This window comes from Bubalus kerabau, chromosome X, assembly GCF_029407905.1.
Source record: "Bubalus kerabau isolate K-KA32 ecotype Philippines breed swamp buffalo chromosome X, PCC_UOA_SB_1v2, whole genome shotgun sequence".
Taxonomy (NCBI): domain Eukaryota; kingdom Metazoa; phylum Chordata; class Mammalia; order Artiodactyla; family Bovidae; genus Bubalus; species Bubalus kerabau.
In genome coordinates this window covers 19,978,806-20,000,000 of record NC_073647.1, presented here as the reverse complement: position 1 = coordinate 20,000,000, position 21,195 = coordinate 19,978,806, and the positions used below count along the sequence as shown (strand labels likewise).

Genomic DNA, 21,195 nt, shown 5'->3' with positions numbered 1-21,195 from the left:
AGGGAAGTTGTACATCAAACAGCTTCATAAGAATCTTGGATCAGCCCTCCCTGCTCAGTTACCAACATGTTTTTAGTATATATGTGCTCAGAGTGTGTGAGTTAATTCTAGTATTAGTCTAAGCAAAATCAATTAGGCACACCTGCTGCTGAGCGGGGGTGAACTATACTACATCCCTAAGGCAGATACAGATGACCTTTTCTCCAATGTTATGGGTTATTTACACCACTTAGCCCTTTCATAGCCTAGATAATCGAGTTGGCTATATTAACAAAATAAAGATGTGCATAATAAATAAAACAATGCAAGGAAGATTTCTTTATACAAATGGTCTTCTTGGATTATATGCCTATCAGCTATTTCAAGAAGATACACTGAAATTATCACAGTAGCAAATTAATGTTTTCACAGGACCTGTTGAAGTAGAACTCTTAGGGAAATGAAAATCAGATATGTCTTTACTAAATAAGCAGCAGAATCATGCCTCTGAACTCAGTCTGATTCAAACCTCACTCAGGATGACATCAGGCATTCATATGGGAGAATTTTTGAGTGAAACCAGTACTTGTAAGGGTATGCAGTGGTCATGGATGGATATGGTGCCCTAGAAAGGCAGTGGGCTTAGTCACTCAGTTGTGTCCAACTCTTTGTGACTCCATGGACTGTAGCCCACCAGACTTCTCTGTCCATGGGGATTCTCCAAGCCAGAATACTGGAATGGGTTGCCATACCCTTCTCCAGGGGATCTTCCCAACCTGCAGAAGAACCCAGGTCTTCTGCATTGCAGGCAGATTCTTTACTGTCTGAGCTACCAGGGAAGCCACCATTGAGCAATTATCAGCCTTTGGACAGGCAAACAAGTAGAGGGAAGAGACGACTGAGCGATGGATTAGGAATCATTCTGTGAGCTTCCTCACCTGCCGGCTGATGCTAGAAATGCCAATGTCTGGGACTGAAGTCTTTCTTGCACAGCTCAAGAGGAGACTTGGAATAATACTTTCTACCTTCTGGGAAGAAATTATACTGAGGTTTGGCTCAGACGGAAGTGAGGATGATCTAGGAGCAAAGCCTTTTTCATGGAGAGTTGAACAGTTTTCCAGCAAGGAAAACTGGCCTTGTGTGCTGAGGAAGCATCAGATATCAGATCCCCAGTACCCTAGCCCATAGTATGGGGTATGGAGCCGTTACGAAAAACAGTATATCTATTACCTATTGTCACCTGACAAACTACCCCCAAAATATAATGGCTAATACAACCATCTATTTTCTCCCACTGTTCTGTGGGTTGACTGGATTCCACTGGGCAGTCCTTCTGCCAGTGTTACTCAGGATCTAACCTGCAGTTGTAGTCAGATGGCAACTGGAGTCATCCAGAGGCTAGGCTGCATCTCTGAGATGCCTGGCCTTCTGTTCCTATACATAAAAGCTCAAGGCCTCTCCTCTCTGCATGGTACCTTCAGCAGAGGAGCCAGGCTTCCTACAAGGCTCCCCAGAGTGAGTGTTCTAAGAGAGAGGGACTGGAAATTGCCAATCTTCTTAAAGAATATGCCTAGAACTGGTATTTCACTTCTGTTGCATTCTATTGGTTATTGCCAGTCGCAGGCCAGATTTCCATTTGATTCTTTATAGATTTCAACAATTGGATTAAATTCTTTTTTCATATAATTCCTCCACCTTTCCCTCTATTCTTTGAACACATAGTTATTAGAAATTCTTTATCTGCAAACCTAAATATCTGGATCACTTGTGGGTTTGTCTACTGTCTGTCTTTTCTTCCTAGGTTTTCAGTCATATGACCTTGTCTCTTACAATTCCTAGAAAGTTCTGAATGAGTGTTAACCAATTGTGTATAAGTAATCTTCTAGGCTCCAGATGATGTTACTTCCCTCAGAGAAGATGCACTCTTTTCTCTGTTAAGTAGGTCAGGTAAGGGCAGATTACCTTTGCTGAATTCATGACTAAGCTGAATCAAAGCCAGGTTCAACGTTGGAAAACCATCTACTTTACTTTTGCCCCTACTTCTAAGGCAGCTTAGAAGCTGTACAAGGGTTCCAATTTCCCCACATCCTCATTAACATTGGTATCTCTTTTCTTTCTGATAATAGTCATTCTAACAGGTATGAAATAATATCTCCTTGAGTGTGTATATATGTGTATATACACACACAACACTCTGAAATCTTGCCCCCCACCATGATGACTGCTTCCAGTTTCCAATGCCTTTATGCACACATGTTTAAATTCTAGCTTCATTTCTATTGTTACTGGAGACTGAAAGCAGGAGGGATTTAAACAGAGAACCAACATGATGGACTTTGCATTTAATAAAAGCCACTCTGGAGGCAGTATGGAGGATCGTGTACTAGTTTGGTCAGGGTTGCCACAAGAAAGGATCAGTGACTGAGTGGCTTAAACAGCAGAATTAATTTTCTCACAATTCTGAAGGCTGGAAGTCCAAGATCAAGGTGTTGGCACCTTGATCTTTCTCCTGTGTCCTCTCTCCCGAGTTTGTAGGTCACCATCTTCTCACTGTGCCTTCACTTCGTTTTCCTTCTGTACCTATTTCTTAGATCTATTCTTCTAAGGACACCAGTCATATTGGATTAGGGCCCAACCTAATGGCCCTATTTATACCTAATTACCTCTTTAAAGATCCTATCTCCAAATATAGTCACCTTCTTTGTTACTGGGGGTTAGGACCGCTACATACAAATTTTGGTGGGGTGACACAATTCAGCACATAACAGATGGATTGTAGGGCAGCAAAAGGGGAGTCAGGGAGAGAGCTGTTGCTTTAATTCAGGAGAGAGATTTTGTTATAGGTTGAACTAAGTAATGGCAGAGGGCTGGAAATAATTGGATTGCTTCAAAAGAACATCCGAAGATAGAATACATAGGATTTGCTAATCGTGAATAGGATAGGCTAAGATGATGAGGAAGAGTCAAAGATGACACCCAGTTTTCTAATTTGAACATAGAGAAAAACAGACATAACATGGACTGGGAGGGGGTTGCCTTCTCAGAAGCAAGCGTAACCTCCTTCTCTCCTGCACTGTATGACAAAGCTTAAGCTCTGGAATACTTGCTTCTGAGTCACCATCCCTCCTTCCTTACCTGAACACCAGAGCTCATAATACTCTGCATCTGCTTTGGTCTCTACCTGACTCATTTCCTGCAATCTCAGAGGTGCTCACATCTGTCCCAGTGCTTGGGGGCAGAGCCCTATCTCAGAGCCCTAGTCAGCGGCTGAGGCTTTGCTCCCCATGGACAGATGGCTGTCAGTTTCTTGGACTCCTCTACTCCATGGCACCAGTCCACTAATTGGACTACTCTATTCCATGGACTCCTCTGTTGGGCCACATTTCCCCTTCATCTCAGACCTCCTGGTGCTGATTGCTTGCCTGAATATGTGCCTGTCCCTGCTTTACATCTCATTTCAGTGGACTGATCTAGCCCGCATCTCTGCTTCTGTTTTGCCATGTGTCTACAGCAGTGCCATGTTACTGACTCCCAGCAATTGACATGTCAACCTAAAAGAATGATATCAGTGATCTGGACCAGACCCGAAATATTCAGATCCCCCTTCTCAGACTTCTCTGTCCATCGGGAGAATACGCCCTTGTCAGGGAATATGAACAGACAGGAAGACTGACCTGACATTTTCATAACAGGCAAAGTAAAACTGAGTAAGGAAGGCTGAATGATGCAGTCTAAAGGTAGCAGTGACTCTACTGGGGACACTCTGGTCAGGATTGTGTCACCTTATCCTGCTAAATTTTGGCGAGTAGCCAATCCAGAATGTGTAAGCATACTTTTGCTGCCCTATTATCCAAGCCAGCAACCTTGAATCACTATTAACTCTGGTTGGTCTTGCCTCAGACCCTCCCTAGCCTACCATCAAACCACTTTCCCTCTAAAAATGAAACTGCCTTTCCCTATACTCATTGGAAAAGACTCTGATGCTGGGAGGGATTGGGGGCAGGAGGAGAAGGGGACGACAGAGGATGAGATGGCTGGATGGCATCACTGACTCAATGGACGTGAGTCTGAGTGAACTCTGGGAGTTGGTGATGGACAGGGAGGCCTGGCGTGCTGCGATTCATGGGGTCGCAAAGAGTTGGACACGACTGAGCGACTGATCTGATCTGATCTGATACAAGGGAAGCAAATCAGCACATGCTAGAGACTGCAATGTTTCTACCACTGTCCATTTTCTTGTTTTATTTCTTTTAGTAACATAAATCTCTGAGATTTAGCAATGAACCTGGCTCCTCAGAATAAAGACTACATTTCCCAATCTCCCTTGAAGCAATGTGTGGTCATATGACTAAGTATGTGTAGGGAAGTGATACCTGCAATGTCTGAGTTATTTTCTTAAAATGAAATGGTTCACAACATTGTGAATCAACTATTTTTCAATTTTGATTAAATAAAATCCATCATAGAACTAAAAAAAGAGGTAATTACTTAACCTGTACTTCCCTTTTGTTCCTCTCTTCCCAGGGACAAAACCACAGACATAGCAGTGATGAAACAGTTTTACTGTTCAGAGAAGGAAAATATTTCAAGGGATGATGGAACCACAAATAGAAGAACTTGGGTTATCTGCCACTAACTCCATAAGCACTATGAGGAAGTCCCTTCCTCTCTCTGGGCTTCAGTTTCCCCTTCTGTAAAGGGAGGCTGTGGACAGGTGAGTTCCAGGAGTTCTGCTAGCTCTAAACTTCCATGGGTTTTTGAATGTCTGAAGTGCTATGTAAAGAGTTACTCTCTCTCATGTCTCCTCTGTTAAAATGCAAAGCATCCAGAGAAAGTCTCAAATACCTGTTTGTGAATGTGTGTCTGTTCATCTCATTGTTTTTGCTAGATGGACAGAGTGGGTAATCTGTGATCTATAGCCATCTGGATTGGTCACTAAGACAGATAAGAAGGAGCTATCAGAAAATGGAAAAAATGTGGCAGAGGCATCTTTACTGCTCAGGCACCACCAGCCTCCATCCTAGCTTCATAGGGAGGCCAGCCTGAGGAGACGCAAGCACTAGAGGGTCAACAGTTAACCAAATCAGATTCTCAAAACTGGACCAATAGTGGATGCAAGGGCATTCCCAGAGGCCGCCCCTTGAAGAACTTTGGAGCAAAGTTCTCATCGTGTCTCTTTCACTTCCCAGGCTTGGCGCCTCCCAATATTCCCACAGTGGGGAACCTTCCAGGCTGTTGGCTAGAGCTGGCAGGTTTGCTTGAGGTGCTGATTGGGACACTGCTCTGGATGGCCTCCAACTTGCCAGGTGTCTGGTTGGAGCAATCAGAGAAGCCCTGATGGGACAGACCTTTCATGCTCTTTTGGTTCCTTGCTGGGAAGACTGATAAAGTTTCTGTGAAGACTGCTACACCTGCACTTTGGGAGGTTTGCTGATCAAAGGGCACAAGTTATGCCTTTGTTCACGTTTTCCTCTTAGTACGTAGGACCCTAAAGGCCCATATTCTGCCTTGAGTACTAGGCACTGGAAAGGGCTAAAGTCTGTGAATCTGTATGTGAATGAGTGTCTGTTCATCTCATTGTTTTTGCTAGATGGATAGAGGAGGTAATCTGTGATCTATAGCCATCTGGATTGGTCACTAAGACAGAGATGAGATGAGCATTGAGTATATAGAGGTACCATGTTTATAATTCCAGCCATCCAACAGAAAGGACACTGGGGCCCTGTTTCTCCCCAACTGCTTCTCGACTCAGCCTCACCTGCCTGACCTTTCTTTGCTGATGCTCTTACCTTGCCTTTGCTTACCTTGGAAACAAAAGGAGCAGGGGCCAGGGCAGATTAGTGGAGACATTCTGGAAGAGCTGGGCCATGTGCAGCATTAGTTCAATGCCAAGGGGGGTTTTTAAGGGCAGCAGGGAGGAAAGAACCTTGGCAGAGTGATACCGAGGGTCGCTGCTGCTCCATCTTTATTCACATATTAGCTGGATCATCTTGATCTTGTGCATGTGTGCTTAGTCGCTCAGTCGTGTCCGACTCTCTGAGACCCCATGGACTGCAGCCTGCCAGGCTCCTCTGTCCATGGGATTCTCCAGGCAAGAACACTGGAGTGGGTTGCTGTGCCCTCCTCCAGGAGATTTTCGCAACCCAGGGATTGAACACGCGTCTCCTACATTGCAGGCAGTTTCTTTACCCACTGAGCCACCAGGGAAACTCCTACTTTATGGGCCTCAAATAAAACAATCTAGGTGAAAACCTTTTATAAATGCAATACAAATGTTTGGTTTCATTATATGACTCTATTTGAGAACACAGTGAAATCTTCCACACTACAAAGTATATCACTCACTAACCCATGTGATCAAATCCCATACTGATCAGGACTTGTGCTAATGCCCATGCATACATATTCAGAAATTATTCCTTGCTTAGCATTGCCCTGCTCCAAACTCCTATTTAAAAAACATATACCCCAGGACACTCCCCTTCAAGGACAGCCCCTTAAGCATCTAGGACGTCAGCATGAAAGAGTTTATCAGACTTATCCTCTCTGAAAATGAACAGTACAAAACCACAGGTTATCTGTGGGAAGAGGATTTAGAGACTGGAGGTTTAAAAAACCTGATGTCCTTATGTTTAACCCCCATTGATTCTTTTTAAAATCAATCATTATTTTATCTAATATATGCTGATTTACAATAGCATACTACTGTGTCTAAAGGTTTATACTACTGAAGAAAAAGGAAAGCAAGACCCCATCTCTTTGTCTTCCTTCCTTTCCTCCCAATTTGCCCTACCTCACTTTCAATATTTTAGCTGTCTTTCCTGACATTTGCTTCCATATTGCTAAATAACATGCATGCATTGTTATCTTTTGAATCATTTTGATTAATCTATTGGAGTCATATGCTGGTAGATGGGGATTCAATTTTCTTACAATCCCCCCTCCTCTCTTCTTGCAATAGTTATATTACAATTTAAAGTTTGCCTCATTGCTGCTGCTGCTGCTAAGTCACTTCAGTCGTGTCCAACTGTGTGATCCCACAGACGGCAGCCACCAAGCTCCCCCGTCCCTGGGATTCTCCAGGCAAGAACACTGGAGTGGGTTGCCATTTCCTTCTCCAATGCATGAAAGTGAAAAGTGAAAGTGAAGTAGCTCAGTCATGTCCGACTCTTAGCGACCCCATGGACTGCAGCCTACCAAGTTCCTCCATCCATGGGATTTTCTAGGCAGGAGTACTGGAGTGGGGTGCCATTGCCTTCTCCGGTTTGCCTCATTATGAGTACACAAATGTTATTTACTGGTGAGCCAGGCAGTTAACTCGGAAAGCAGAGCTTTCAGATTCTCTTTCAGTTCTGTTATTGTTGTTTAGTTTTGTTTGGGTTTTGAGGCCTTTTTCTCCCTAGAAATATCCCTCCTGGGGCCCTCTGCCCTGCTCCAATCTGAACCCTTTTCTTTCTAAACTTGCTGCGCAGCTGTTATCTTATAAATCCCTTTCACCTCTCCCCTGGATGGCATTCCTGTTTTGTGAATCTCTTTTTCGGTGTACATTTTTATTTTGGTTGAGCGTCACCACCTGAGCAAGGGTGCATGATAGGTAACATTTTTAAGACCTTGCATATTTGAAACTATTTTTATTCTACCCACGTTTTCCTCCTCTTTCCACTGCAGTATTTACTGAGCACCTGCTGTCAGGCACTATGCTAACTGCTACGTTTACAAATACAAAATGACTAAGACATGGTCCCTTCCTTCAAGGCATTCGATAACTTAAGGAGGGAAGCAGCTGTACAGCAGATGACATCCACATAATGTCATCCCTGCCCTTGTAAAGAAACATATAGAGTTCTATGGGAACCCAGAAGAGGGCCTTAGGGAAGCCTTCCCAGGTATGATGTTTAAGCTGAGTGTTAAAGGGTGCTATATTCATTTTCTATGGCTACTATAATATCATTGCCTTAAAAAAATCCATTTATTATTTCCTAGTTCTGCAGGTTTAGAAGTGTGGGTACAGGGTACGTTGGCTGGTTTCTATGCTTTGAGTCTCATAAGGTAATGCCAAGGTGTCAGCAGCTACATTCCTTTCTGGGGCTCTGGAGTTGAATTCACTTCCAAGCTCATTCAAGTTGATTGCCAAATTCAGTTCTCTGCAGTTGTAGGACCGAGGTCCCCATTTCCTTGCTGGTTGTCAGCCAGAGGCCAGTCTTTGTTCCTAGAAGCCACCTTAGGCAAGGGTCAGAAACTATGAGACCTCACTATTCCAGCTCTCTTATTCTCTTTAGTGTCTCTATTTCCTTGTTTTCTGTTGGGTGTGCTGTATTGGAATGATCAGAATGTTTCATCTCAATGCTTCTGTACTGCCAGTTGAAACTATCTGTTCTCCCCATCTGAACTCACTCAGGTTGGTCCTAGCCTCCATCACGGCCTGATTTCACACCAGCCTTCAGCCTCTTTCCTTTCACAGTCATCTCACTGCTCACAGTCCTGGCAAGTAAGTGTCTTTGCAATTGGTGCATTTGCCATCTGGATGGCCATATGTAATCCCATAAATCCTGGTCTAATGTTCCCACAACACTACTTTCATAATGTCAGTACAATGCTCAATGGATCCTGATGGCTCTTCTTTGCCTGTGGAACCCAGACCAAACTCTTAAGCCTGCATTGACAAGTCTGAGTTTACCCTACCATGCCAACATTCTCACATACTCCACCCTAGTCAGCCTGGCCTCTTCTTTGCTTTCTGCCCATCATATTCACTCTCTCATGCTTTTGCTCTTTCCCACCCCCCTTTCAATCAGAATGCCTCATTCAAACTGTTCCTAGCTTTTGAAATCACACATTCTTCATGAAACTTTAAGACTTGAGCTACCATTAGTCTTTTGTTCATCTTCCTAACTTCCCAGAGCTCCTGATGTGTGCCTATACTGTGAAGCTTTACTTTTAGTTATACCCATTTCACTCTTCATAAACTTTCTTTGACTTTAATGATGATATTTTTGGAAGTCTTATCTTTTCAACTGCACTATAAGCTACTTGAGGACAGGTCCCATGCCCCATTAGATTTTGGTCAAGGTTTTTTTTGTTTTTTTTTTTTTCCTCAGCTTTTATCCAAATATCAGATATATTGTATACAAATTAGAGAAATGTGAACATGCATATGTATTTCTGTTCCATCTATAAATTAAATAGTCATCTAAACTCAATGGGAGAAGCTTCCCATAATATTTTTTGGACAAAATTGTGAAATCACTCCCTTTGCTGTCAAAAATTTTTACCAAGTTTCTCTATTTAATATTCCATGGAAATGAATATGTATACTTATCCTTGTTTTCTCTGTTTTGTTTTTCTTACACAGGCCAGTGTTTTGTCACTGGGCCAAACATGTACAAGATTTATTGGCAGTGGTATTGTTTAATCTAATTCTTACATAGTTTTCACTGGGCAATGATGGAGGAGAGAACTATCTTTTGGAGAAGTTGCCAAAATTTGCCCTAAGACATTTTGCAAATAAGATACTGGATTTACTGCAAAATTCATTCCATTAAACAAAAGTGTATAGTCAATTCAGTTCCAAATCACGAAGTCCATAAGGTTCTAACTAGAGGGCTTCGGGGGGGACTCAAAAACTCAAATCTTTCTTTGATTTTAAGCAGAAAGCTATTACTGCAAGTGCCGACAGTTGATAAGTTTGAGACATATGGTCCTATTCTCTTTCTCCAAAATGAGAATGGTGCGTTTAGTGGTAAATTGATAGTGTAAGTAAATCTAGCACTTGAAAGAATTTAATTACATTTCCTCCATCTTCAGTGTAAACACCAGACAAAATCTATCCTGCTGGTAAGGGGAGGTAATGGAATTCCCCTATGGCAAATGGCTATTGAACCAGGACTAGCTCCTTTTGAAGAGGCAGGAATGATGCTCCTGCAAGATAGCCTGGAGTCAACTGTAGATAAAGACTCTGCCATTTTGAGAGGGAGATAGATCACAAAAAAGCACTAACATGTCGGCTTCTCAGGAGCATCAAGCACTCATTCCTATGAACTGTTACACAGTAGCTGATAGGTGATTCCCCAGCTAAAGAACCCATTCTCAGCACGCTGGTAAACTATATGCAAATACAGACACACACTGCCAGGGGTGGGGGCAGGACGAATGGTACTATGGAAGGTGCAGACTTCAGTTAACAAATATTCCAGAATACTACTAACATTTAAGGAGGTAATAACTGCTTTGGAATTCTAGAAACCTGAATGGCTACTTGAAGTTTTCATGACTGTTTTTTTTTCCCCAACAAGGAAAAGAATTCACAGAGAGACTTTAACCAACTGGGATAACTATGCAATAGATAGTAATCAGTTCGGTTCAGTTCACTCACTCAGTCATGTCGGACTCTACAACCCCATGGACTGCAGCGCGCCAGGCTTCCCTGTCCATTACCAACTCCCGGAGCTTGCTCAAACTCGTGTCCATTGAGTTAGTGATGCCACTCAACCATCTTATTCTCTGTCATCCCCTTCTCCTCCTGCCCTCAATCTTTCCCAGCTCAAGGTCTTTTCCAAAGACTCAGTTCTTTGCATCAGGTGGCCAAAGTATTGGAGCTTCAACTTCAGCATCAGTCCTTCCCATGAATATCCACAGTTGATTTCCTTTAGGACTGACTGGTTTGACCTCCTTGCAGTCCAAGGGACTCTCAAGAATCTTCTCCAACACCACAGTTCAAAAGCATCAATTTCTTCTATGCTCAGCTTTCTTTATGGTCCAACTCTCACATCCATACATGACTACTGGAAAAACCATAGCTTTGACTAGATGGACCTTTGTCGGCAAAGTAATGTCTCTGCTTTTCAATATGCAGTCTAGGTTGGTCATAGCTTTTCTTCCAATGAGCAAGCATCTTTTAATTTCATGGCTGCAGTCACCATCTGCAGTGATTTTGGAGCCCAAGAAAATAAAGTCTCTCGCTGTTTCCATTGTTTCCCCATCTATTTGCCATGAAGTGATACACCACCTCAAAAAAGTCACCTCATCTTTTTTCCTGTGCCCCTTCCCTTCCCACAGTTCATTTCAGTAGTGCCACTTACTCCCCAGGCTCTTTGCACCCCTGCCTTTTTGTTCATGCCCTCTCCTTTGCCAGAGATGTTCTTCCTTTCTTGCCTCTTGTCTGCTTGAAGGAGTCCTCCTTCTTCTTTAATATTTAAATATTTAATATTTAAGGGGAACCTTCTCCATGAAGTTTTCCAGATTCACCCCAACCCCCAAGAGCTAATCACTGCTTCCTTTGTGCTACCCCTTACTGGAACCTGTCCAAGTGTCCTCCATTACACCTGAAATTTTGTATCATGTCTTTACATGTTTAGACTTCCCTGGTGCCTCAGATGGTAAAGCGTCTGCCTACAATGCGGGAGACCTGGGTTCAATCCCTGGGTCAAGAAGATCTCCTGGAGAAGGCAATGGCAACCCACTCCAGTATTCTTGCCTGGAAAATCCCATGGATGGAAGAGCCTGGTAAGCTACAGTCCACGGGGCCGCAAAGAGTCGGACATGACTGAGCAACTTCGCTTTCACTTTTGCATGTTTATTTCTTCTCTCTTAAGTTCATTGAAAGCAGGAACCTGCATTTTTAACTCCCAGTGTATCTGTAGCCTTTAGCACTGGAACCAGCGCATAGTAGTTGCTCAGTAAATGTTTGTTAATTGAAAAATACATTACTTAAGTACAAGGAATAAAGCAAATATGCTAAAGCAGTTTGCCTAAAAAGGATCATTTCTTCATTTTAATCATTTTATTGATCAATCCCAATCACCACCTAGTTTATTTATTTGTAGACGTTAAGAATAATGTCTTCCTCTATTTTAGCACTGACAATTGTCTACCTCACATTTCTCATTTTTATATATTTTATTCTTTCTTGATAGACTGCCAGTTTTTGAGGGTAGGTGAATGTTTCATTGGTGTGTACTGTGTACAATAGGCACTCAAAAACCATTTGTTGGTTCCTTACTTGTGCATAGCTCTATACAGTTGACAAATCTCTTCACAGTGACCCAATGAGATAAGCAAAGCACTATTTTCTGTCCCTCTTCTTGTTTTAGTTTTTTTAAAAACTGATGATCTGAATGCACCAGAGCCTTGCCTGCCTTCAAATGGTGGGCAAGAATCAGGGCTGAAAGCCCTGGGAGGGCCCCTGTTTCTTGTGCTGAGATCTTTTGGTCCTTCCCCTGGTATTTCCTGTCTAGACCAACCAGCTTCCCTCTGCAGCAGGTGCCTTTCGGGAGAATAGTCCCCATTTGGTTCATTGATGTAGAATATCTAATTGAATGGGGTTTGGGTGTTTGTGTGTACTACTCATTTCAACTTTTATTGTCTTGTAACATAACTTACAGCAAATCTTATACCACATTCTGTATCTTTTTCATGAAGCAGCAACAATGTAGACTTTAAGAAAACTTCTCAACTCAAAACTATACTTTGCATGTTTTAAACTTTAAAAAAATTGAGATATAATTGACATATAACATTAGTTTTAGGTATACAACATAATGATTCAGTATTTGTATAAATTAAAAAATGTAATTGACTGTTTTGACAATGAGTAGTAACAGCTGCCATACTTAATTGTCCAAAGGACATCTGACAGGAGCTGGTCTTTAGTACTGTATGACTCCTTTCTGCTTTCTGGAGCTGAGACAAAGAAAGTAATCTTTCTCTGGAGCCAGCCTAGATCAAATTACATCAATAGCCACATTGGTTCAGTAGTTAGTCAATCACATAATCAATGCGAAAAAAAAACAACTGTGTGCATTTTATACTATGCATTATACTTCAACATCCATTCAAATACATTACTGCGTTCAGACCATCCATCAATCCTGAAACGGGAGGTAAGGTAAATATTTTTATCCCCAGGTGCAAGATAAGAAAATAGTTCAGAATTATTACCTAGGTAATCAGTGAATTGCCCAGGGTTGGATAGTTACCATTTTCTTGGCTGTACAAAATGCTAGAAGTCTGGAGATGAGTTAAAAGAACTATTACCAGGAACCAAGGTAAATATGTGCTATGGATCAAGAGACTTGAAATGAAATAACAGAAAGCAAACCATGCGACAAAAGAGGGGGCAACCCTTTTGTAACTAACTGGCAAATTTGAAAGGATTCGTGTTGAGAAACAAGTAGCAAATAAATAATAAAAAATCATGTTGATTACGTTACCCTCTGGCAGGCAAGTATGGAAGCAGTGGTGTAGTTGGGTTGGTTAAACTGGTGTTACAACCACCCCACAAAAGAAAGTGTGCTAATACTGCCAACATTGCTAACTGTGCAAGAACTCTTTAAATACACCAAGTAGAAGGGTTCTTTTATGATACTTGGTGAACTCCAAGATCTTGATTACTATTGATATGCCACTTAACTTTTTTGAACCTCAGTTTTTTCATCTATAAAATGGAGGATATGATGCCTACTTCAAACAGGATTGCTGTGGGAGTTATCTAGCTCATTTAGCACAATGGATTCCTAAGTGGAGGGAGAGGTTCAGTACGTGTTACTTTAAGAGGTCTTCCTTCAGATCAAAGATGCTATTTGTCCCAAAACTGTAACAGCAAGGATCAGTCAGGTATAATATATAACTGTTTATAATGTAGCTGGTGTTTGTAATGAAACAAACCCTGAAATCACAAGCATGCCAGAGGAGTACTGTTGCCTTTCAAACTGTTTCCCTCGGGAGAATATCTACTTTTTCTCGTGATGCTCAAAACATCTCTAGGAATAAGAATTGCTTTCAGAGTCAATTAGATGGCCGTCAAGAAAACCAATCTCATTTGTTAATTGTCACACTTCATTTTCAACTCAAAATGTATGGCTTAGCTCTATCACTCGTCTTATTCATTTGACTTCACTCTAAGTGACACACAGCTATTCCCAAACACCTTGTCTATTCTCCAGTGACCAAGATCTATTCCAACCGAGTAAATTTGAACATGTGCCACAGGCTATGAAGGGACTTATCAAGTATCTGAATACTCTTTCAAGGATATTATTTCAAAGAGACCGAACACATGCTTCAGTTCTGGCATGTTTGTTTTTAAATCAATGTTATCACTTCATATTAGCCATGTATAAATAGATATTTGGAGCAGAATAAACAAAACTGAAGCTAAGACAAACATCAGAGCTTTGTTATGCTGTTGGAATTGTGTCATTGTCATATAAACTCCATCTCTCCCTCAGTACTTGAAGCCTTCTTGAGTACCTGTAGCAAATTTGCTAAATATGCATAGAACCATTCAAATCCTTATTTTGATTTTTAAGAACATGGACAGTGTCTTGTACAACTTTAGCTCCCCTGAAGCACCTAGCACAGTGCCTCATACTGAGTAGAATCATAGATTCATAGGCAACAGAGCTAGAAAGAGCCTTAGGAGATTGAAACTCAGAGAGAAGAAGGGATGCTTCTGTTGTGTAAGAAGTTAGAGTGCTGTTTTAGAAGCAGGCTTTCAAGCCCAGACCTTCATACTTCTCTGTGCCCTGTTATAGCCAGCATGCCACATTTCAGTGGTTGATAAGATCTCCTAGTTGCTTATTATTTGAGCGAACTTTGTATATCCAACATGGGTTGGCAGCCTTATTTCTGTAACTCCTCTGGCTTCAGATTCACTGTAACTCCTCTGACTTCTGATTTACTGCTGGAAATGCATTACACTTTGGTATAATGGTCCCAGTTCAAGCCCCAGCCACTCATCTCCTAACATAATACTGCATATGGGCTTTTCTTGATGTACAGGCAAAGATCAGCAGAATCTCTTTTATAATACCTAGCAGTCAGTCTCAAATACTTCACAAAAATCCCCATTATTCATAATAATACATGTCCAATTTTACTTCACTCAAATAATAGCATTAGCAGATATTAATGACATATTGGTTTGGATCAATATAAGCAGATATAAAAATAAACAAGTAATTCAGCTTGTTTACCTTCAGCCCATATGGAGTAGTAAGTAAACATTGTCCAATTGCCAATAACACCCAAAATATGAAGTTGTGTTCAATCAAAATGTTGGTTTAAACGATGTGATTATGTGATGTGATTATATTATGAACTATATTAGGCAAAAGTCCAACCAGAAGAACCAAAGATTTTTACTTGTATTATTTTTTTCTCTGTGTAGTATTTTTTTAACTTTTTATTTTATATTGGTGTATAGCTGGTTAACAGTGTTGTAATAGTTTCAGGTGGACAGCAAAGGAACTCAGCCGTACATATACATGTATCCTACTACTACTACTACTACTAAGTCGCTTCAGTCGTGTCCGACTCTGTGCGACTCCAGAGATGGAAGCCCACCAGGCTCCCCCATCCTTGGGATTCTCCATGCAAGAACACTGGAGTGGGTTGCCATTTCCTTCTCCAATGCATGAAAGTGAAAGTGAAAGGGAAGTCGCTCAGTCGTGTCCGACTCTTAGTGACCCCATGGACTACAGCCTACCAGGCTCCTCCATCCATGGGATTTTCCAGGCAAGAGTGCTGGAGTGGGGTGCCATTGTATCCATCCCCCCCCCAAACTCCAGGCTTCCACATAACATTGAGTGGAGTTCCCTGTGCTATACACTAGGACCTTGTTGGTGATCCATTTTTAAATACAGCAATGTATACATGTCAATCGTGTAAGCTCCCTAACTATCCTTTCCCCCCTGCCATTCTTTCCCCCTGGCAACCATAAATTTGTTCTCTAGGTCTGTGAGTCTGTTTCTGCTTTATAAATAAGTTCATTTGTATCATTTATTTTTAGATTCTGAACATAAGGGATGTCACATGATAATTAATATTTAATAACATACCAGGACATCCCAGGTGGTGCCAGTGGTAAAGAACTTGCCTGCCATCGTGGGTTCTGTCTCTGGGTTGGGAAGATCCCCTGGGGAAGGAAATGGCAACTAGCTCCAGTATTCTTGCCTGGAAAATTCCATGGACAGAGGAGCCTGACATACAAATTTGCTAGTTGTTTGGGGTCACTTTTCAAATCGTAAAGATAGCATTTCTAAATAATACAACTATCTACTGCCACAAACCTTCAATATCTTGTCTTTTAACTCATGGAAACATGCTATGAGCTGCCATGTGCTCAGTGGCTCAGTCACGTCCGACTCTGCGACCCCATGGACTGTGGCCCGCCAGGCTCCTCTGTCCATGGGGATTCTCCAGGCAAGAATACTGGAGTGTGTTGCCATGCCCTCCTCCAGGGGATCTTCCCAACCCAGGGATCGAACCCAGGTCTCCTGCATTGCAGGCAGATTCTTTACCATGTGAGCCACCAGGGAAGCCCATAATATGGGAAATATGCTGTGGATTAGCAAAAACCGAGTCTTTGGAGACTGTAAATTCTGAGACTATCCCTGGTAGTGACTCTGAATTAGATTCTCCCCCTTCAGGTAAAAGTCTTGAAGTCTCTTGTTTTTCTTAATTCTCTACCTAACCCATCTTCTAACCCAGTGTCAGTAACTTGGTTTTATTGCATATGGATGAGTGGACTCAAGTTTGATTTGGTAACAGAAGTAGGCAAATTTTGGATATATTATGAAGTTAATTCCTTTAGCATCTCCACATGGATTGGATATGGCAGGAGAGAAACAGAAGACTCAAGGACCACTGCAAGGGTTTGACCTGAATAGCTGGAAGCTGAAATTGCCATTTACTGAGATTCTGAAGATCACTGAGGAGCATGGGTTTTTCTTCTTCTCTCTCTCTTTTTTTTTTTTTTTTTTGTTTGTTTGTTTTTTGAGGAGAGGTGGTTGTCAAAGTTCAGTGTTGGATATGTTAAATCTGAGATGTCTGAATACAGACTAGTATAACTATAGAGTAAGAGTGAATCTAGAGCTGAAGGGAGTAGTCTGGACTGTATGTGGAAATTTGGGATTCTGCAGAATACAGGTGGTATTTGGGCCCTTGAGACTGGGTGAAAATTTACTAAAACCAAAACCATGATGAGCTTAGTTATACTAAAACATTAAACATAAAGGATGTGAAGGTGAGGGATGTACTTAGAAGGCAAGCAGGGAAGAGCAACTATACATCAATAAAATGGACAACCTAGAAGAAATGGACAAATTATTAGAAAGGTACAATCTCCCAAGGCTGAACCAGGAAGAAATAGAAAATATGCACAGACCAATTACCAGTAGTGAAATTAAATCAGTGACTTAAAGACTCCCAACAAAGGTCCATGACCAGATGTCTTCACAGGCGAATTCTGCCAAACATTTAGAGAAGAGTTAATGCCTATCCTTCTGAAACTATTCTAAGAAGTTGCAGAGGAAGGAATGCATTTGAACTCACTCTGTGAGGCCACCATCACCCTGATAACAAAACCAAAGACAGCATAACAAAAGAAAATTACAGGCCAATATCACAGATGAGCATGGATGCAAGAATCTTCAACAAAATACTAGCAAATGGAATCCAACAATACAGTAAAAGGATCATACATTCATGATCAAGTGGAATTTATCCCAGGGATGAAAGGATTTTTCAATGTCTGTAAATCAATCAATGTGATGCACCATACCAACAAATTGAAGAATATGATTATATGATCATCTCAATAGATGCAGAAGGTAAGCAGGGACAAGATTATAGATGACCTTATATTCTACACATACATATTTGCAGTCTATCTTGATAGGGAATTGCTGAAATCAACAGAAAGATGTAGTCAAACTTGCTTCAAACACACTTGCTTCATGACACTGGTGGAAGTGTAGGAGGATTAGAGATATACACACTATTATTTAGGTTATTACAAAGTTTAGGAAAGAACTATCACACAAATGTTTCTCAAATCTCTCTACATACCAGACCAGACACAGCATGGGACAAACTCCCAGGGCTCAGAGTGAAACTTTATGTTAATTTTGTTCATCTTGTCCACATGGGAAGAGCATTCAATGAGTTAATGGCGCCAGGGCTGTGGTCAGCTTGAAAATTAGATTTCTGTGTGTGAAGTAATTCATTATTTAGACATTTAGGAACTGGCTCACCCTTACCTCAACACTTTAATCCCACAGCTTTCCAGTTGACATAAAATTGAGTTCCACGCCATTCAAATTTGAAGGTCAAACTAAGACTTACAGTTTCTGGAGCCATGGTTATTCTCTCAGGGGCATCTTTTCCACTGATGTCACAGCGGCAAGGAAGTGTGTTGTGTCTTTTCTAAAATCCAGGAAATGTATTTTATTTTTATTGTTATAAAAACTTTGAAAATAAAAGAAAAAAAGTGGGAGTTTCTAATTTAATCTATTGCTGACACCTAGTGCTGGAACTCTGCATATTCAACTAGCTGCTCCAAATTTTTTCTAAAAAAATTAACAGGATTTATACAGTACCAGCCTTGTAAAGCATTCAGGCACCAGTTCTTTTAAATGACTAAGAATTCAATGTTTAGGCAATTTCTTTCTAGTCTCAATTTTGGTTACCTGCTGGGGAAGTTCCTGAAAGCACATGAAGGCCCAAGTAAGTCGAATTTCCCTTTCTGTAAATTGTGAACATATAGGATAAATTCGCCTTGGAAGTTGAGTCAGATGGGACTGAAATCCGCAATGTTTTCATAACCATACTTTCAACAATTGAAGAATCCTCAAGTTCACATTAAGGGTTTATACTCAACAGGTGAAATTTAGCCTGCATGGAACTACTGTAAACTACCATTTGCAAAAAAGAATGAACTAGTAAATGAGGGAGGGGGGAATGACTTCTTTTTATCCCCAGCTTTATTGAGATATAATTAGCACAGAACACTGTGTAAAGGTCATGTGTGCAATGAGACAATTCCATATATGTATATACTGTAAAATGGTGACCACAATAAGGTTAGTTAATGCAACTGCACCTCACTTAGTTACCTTGTTTGTATGTGTGGTGAGAACATCTAAGATTTACTCTTAGCAACTTTCAAGTACACAATGCAGTCTTGTTAACTATAGTTGCAAGGCTGTGCATTCCAACTCTAGAAAGTATTCATCTTATAACTGAAAGTTTGAACTCTGACCACCTTCACCCATTTCCCCCATATACTTCCCCTGGCAATCACCAATTTACTCTCTGTTTCGGTGAGGTTTTTGTTTTTTTGATTCTACATATGGGTGAGGTTGTAACATATTTGTCTTTCTCTGTTTGACTTCTTTTTCACCTAGCATAATGCCCTCTAGGTTTATACATGTTGCCACAAATGTCAGTACTTCCTTCATTTTTTATGGCTGAGAAGTCTTTTATTTTACACATATTAAATTAAAAATAAATAATATGTATAAATATGAATACTACTTAGTTGATATTTGAACTAGCCTGGTAGTTTCAAATAAAGAAATGAATAATTATCTGAGAGGTATGTCTTTCATGTCTTTAGCTTTCTAAAGTTCAAACCTGATCATAATCACCATTCATTAAACACATGCCAGGCATTTAGGTAATTTTTTCTTACTTAATCGTCACAACACCTAAATAAGGTAAATGCTGCTGCTGCTGCTAAGTCGCTTCAGTCGTGTCCGACTCTGTGCGACCCCAGAGACGGCAGCCCACCAGGCTCCCCCGTCCCTCGGATTCTCCAGGCAAGAACACTGGAGTGGGTTGTCATTTCCTTCTCCAATGCGTGAAAGTGAAGTCGCTCAGTCGTGTCCAACTCCTAGCGACCCCATGGACTGCAGCCTACCAGGCTCCTCCATCCATGGGGTTTTCCAGGCAAGAGTACTGGAGTGGGGTGCCATTGCCTTCTCCGAGGTAAATGCTATTTTCCCCTTTACACATGAGGAAAGGGAAAGCCAACGAAGGTTAAGTAACTTGCCCCAGGTCATACAAGTAGCACAGCCAATATTAGAACTTAGGCCTGGATTCTGAATCCTCTGCTGTTGCTCAGTGCAGTACTGCTCCACCTTCGAAAAACCACCTTCCATGACTTCCTACAGCCTCCAGAGCAAAAGTCAGACCTCAGCTTACTACATAAGGCTTCTCTTTATCTGGGTATGGCCCCTACTACCCTGTCTGGTCTCGATGCCTACAGGCAAATCACTGACTCCCCACATCCTCCCCCTGATGCCCTACAGAAGTCTTTCAGAGCATCCTGGCCATGTCTCTATCATGGCTCTCACCACACTTTAATATAAATATTGACTTCATTGTCTGTGTTCCTCAAATGGCCATGAACTCTTTAGGGGACTCTGTCTTATCCATCTTTTTTCTCTCACTATCTATCAAAGGGCTTCGGAGAAGGCAATGGCACCCCACTCCAGTACTCTTGCCTGGAAAATCCCATGGATGGAGGAGCCTGGTGGGCTGCAGTCCATGAGGTCACGAAGAGTCAGACACAACTGAACGACTTCACTTTCACTTTTCACTTTCATGCATTGGAGAAGGAAATGGCACCCCACTCCAGTGTTCTTGCCTGGAGAATCCCAGGGATGGGGGAGCCTGGTGGGCTGCCGTCTATAGGGTCGCACAGAGTCAGACACGACTGAAGAGACTTAGCAGCAGCAAAGGGCTTGGCATAGAGTAGGAATTCAACTAATGTGTGTTGAGTGAATAGATTAATGAATTTTGATCAGGGAAGGTCTAACTACAAAGTCCTACCACTTTTTAGAACAGTGCGCTTAAAGTGTGCTCCTAGGACAAGCAGCAGCCTCGTCATCCGGGAATCTAGACATGCAAATTATTGGCCCTGCCCTGGAGTTGGAAACTCTGGGACTGAGATCCAGCCATCTGTAATGTAACAACACCTCCAGGTGATTCAGATGCAGGGAAATGAAGAGTATGGTTAAACACCAGATTAAAATTTTCAATAAACATGCAGATATAAACAATAAAAAGATCCTGGTTATTATTAAAACTAATTCCTTACATTTATTTGGTATTTGATGAATTAGAAAAGGCTTTTTTCCTAACTTCTACCTTTGAAGTTAAAAAAGAAATGGAGAGGGAAAATGATTAAGGAGTTCAGATCTGTTTTAGGTACATACCTATTTAGTAGGCCTCTGAGTTCCAAGGAGCTAGCTCTCTCAGCTGTCACATCTGGAAAACAAGAGTTTTGTGTCTCCAGAGGAGTGTTTGCGTGGCCGGACTGGGGTATCGGCCTATGTGGTGAGCAGTCCTTCCGGTGAAATCCCATTGGGTGGATCAAGGATTCCAGGTGGGCAAGGTTAAATGTGATTAAATACCAATTGGAAAGCTAAAGGT

The 21,195-nt window shown here is 41.5% G+C and overlaps 1 protein-coding gene across 7 annotated transcripts in view; it reads right to left on the bottom strand.

Moving 5' to 3' along the window:
* The window catches only part of LOC129639639 (chromatin accessibility complex protein 1-like), a 131,935-nt gene extending 110,752 nt beyond the window's left edge, over positions 1-21,183 (bottom strand). Inside the window, exons 1-2 of one of the 7 annotated variants that reach the window (XR_008708525.1) lie at positions 20,979-21,177; positions 18,103-18,183 (exon numbers count right to left, since the gene is read on the bottom strand). The gene's annotated coding sequence lies outside the window, so the exon portion shown is untranslated. Of the gene's footprint in view, positions 1-18,017; positions 18,184-20,978 lie in introns of all 7 variants that reach the window. The other 6 variants (XR_008708521.1, XR_008708523.1, XR_008708524.1 and 3 more) reach the window with 6 other exon arrangements.
* Between the last annotated feature and the right edge of the window lie 12 nt (positions 21,184-21,195).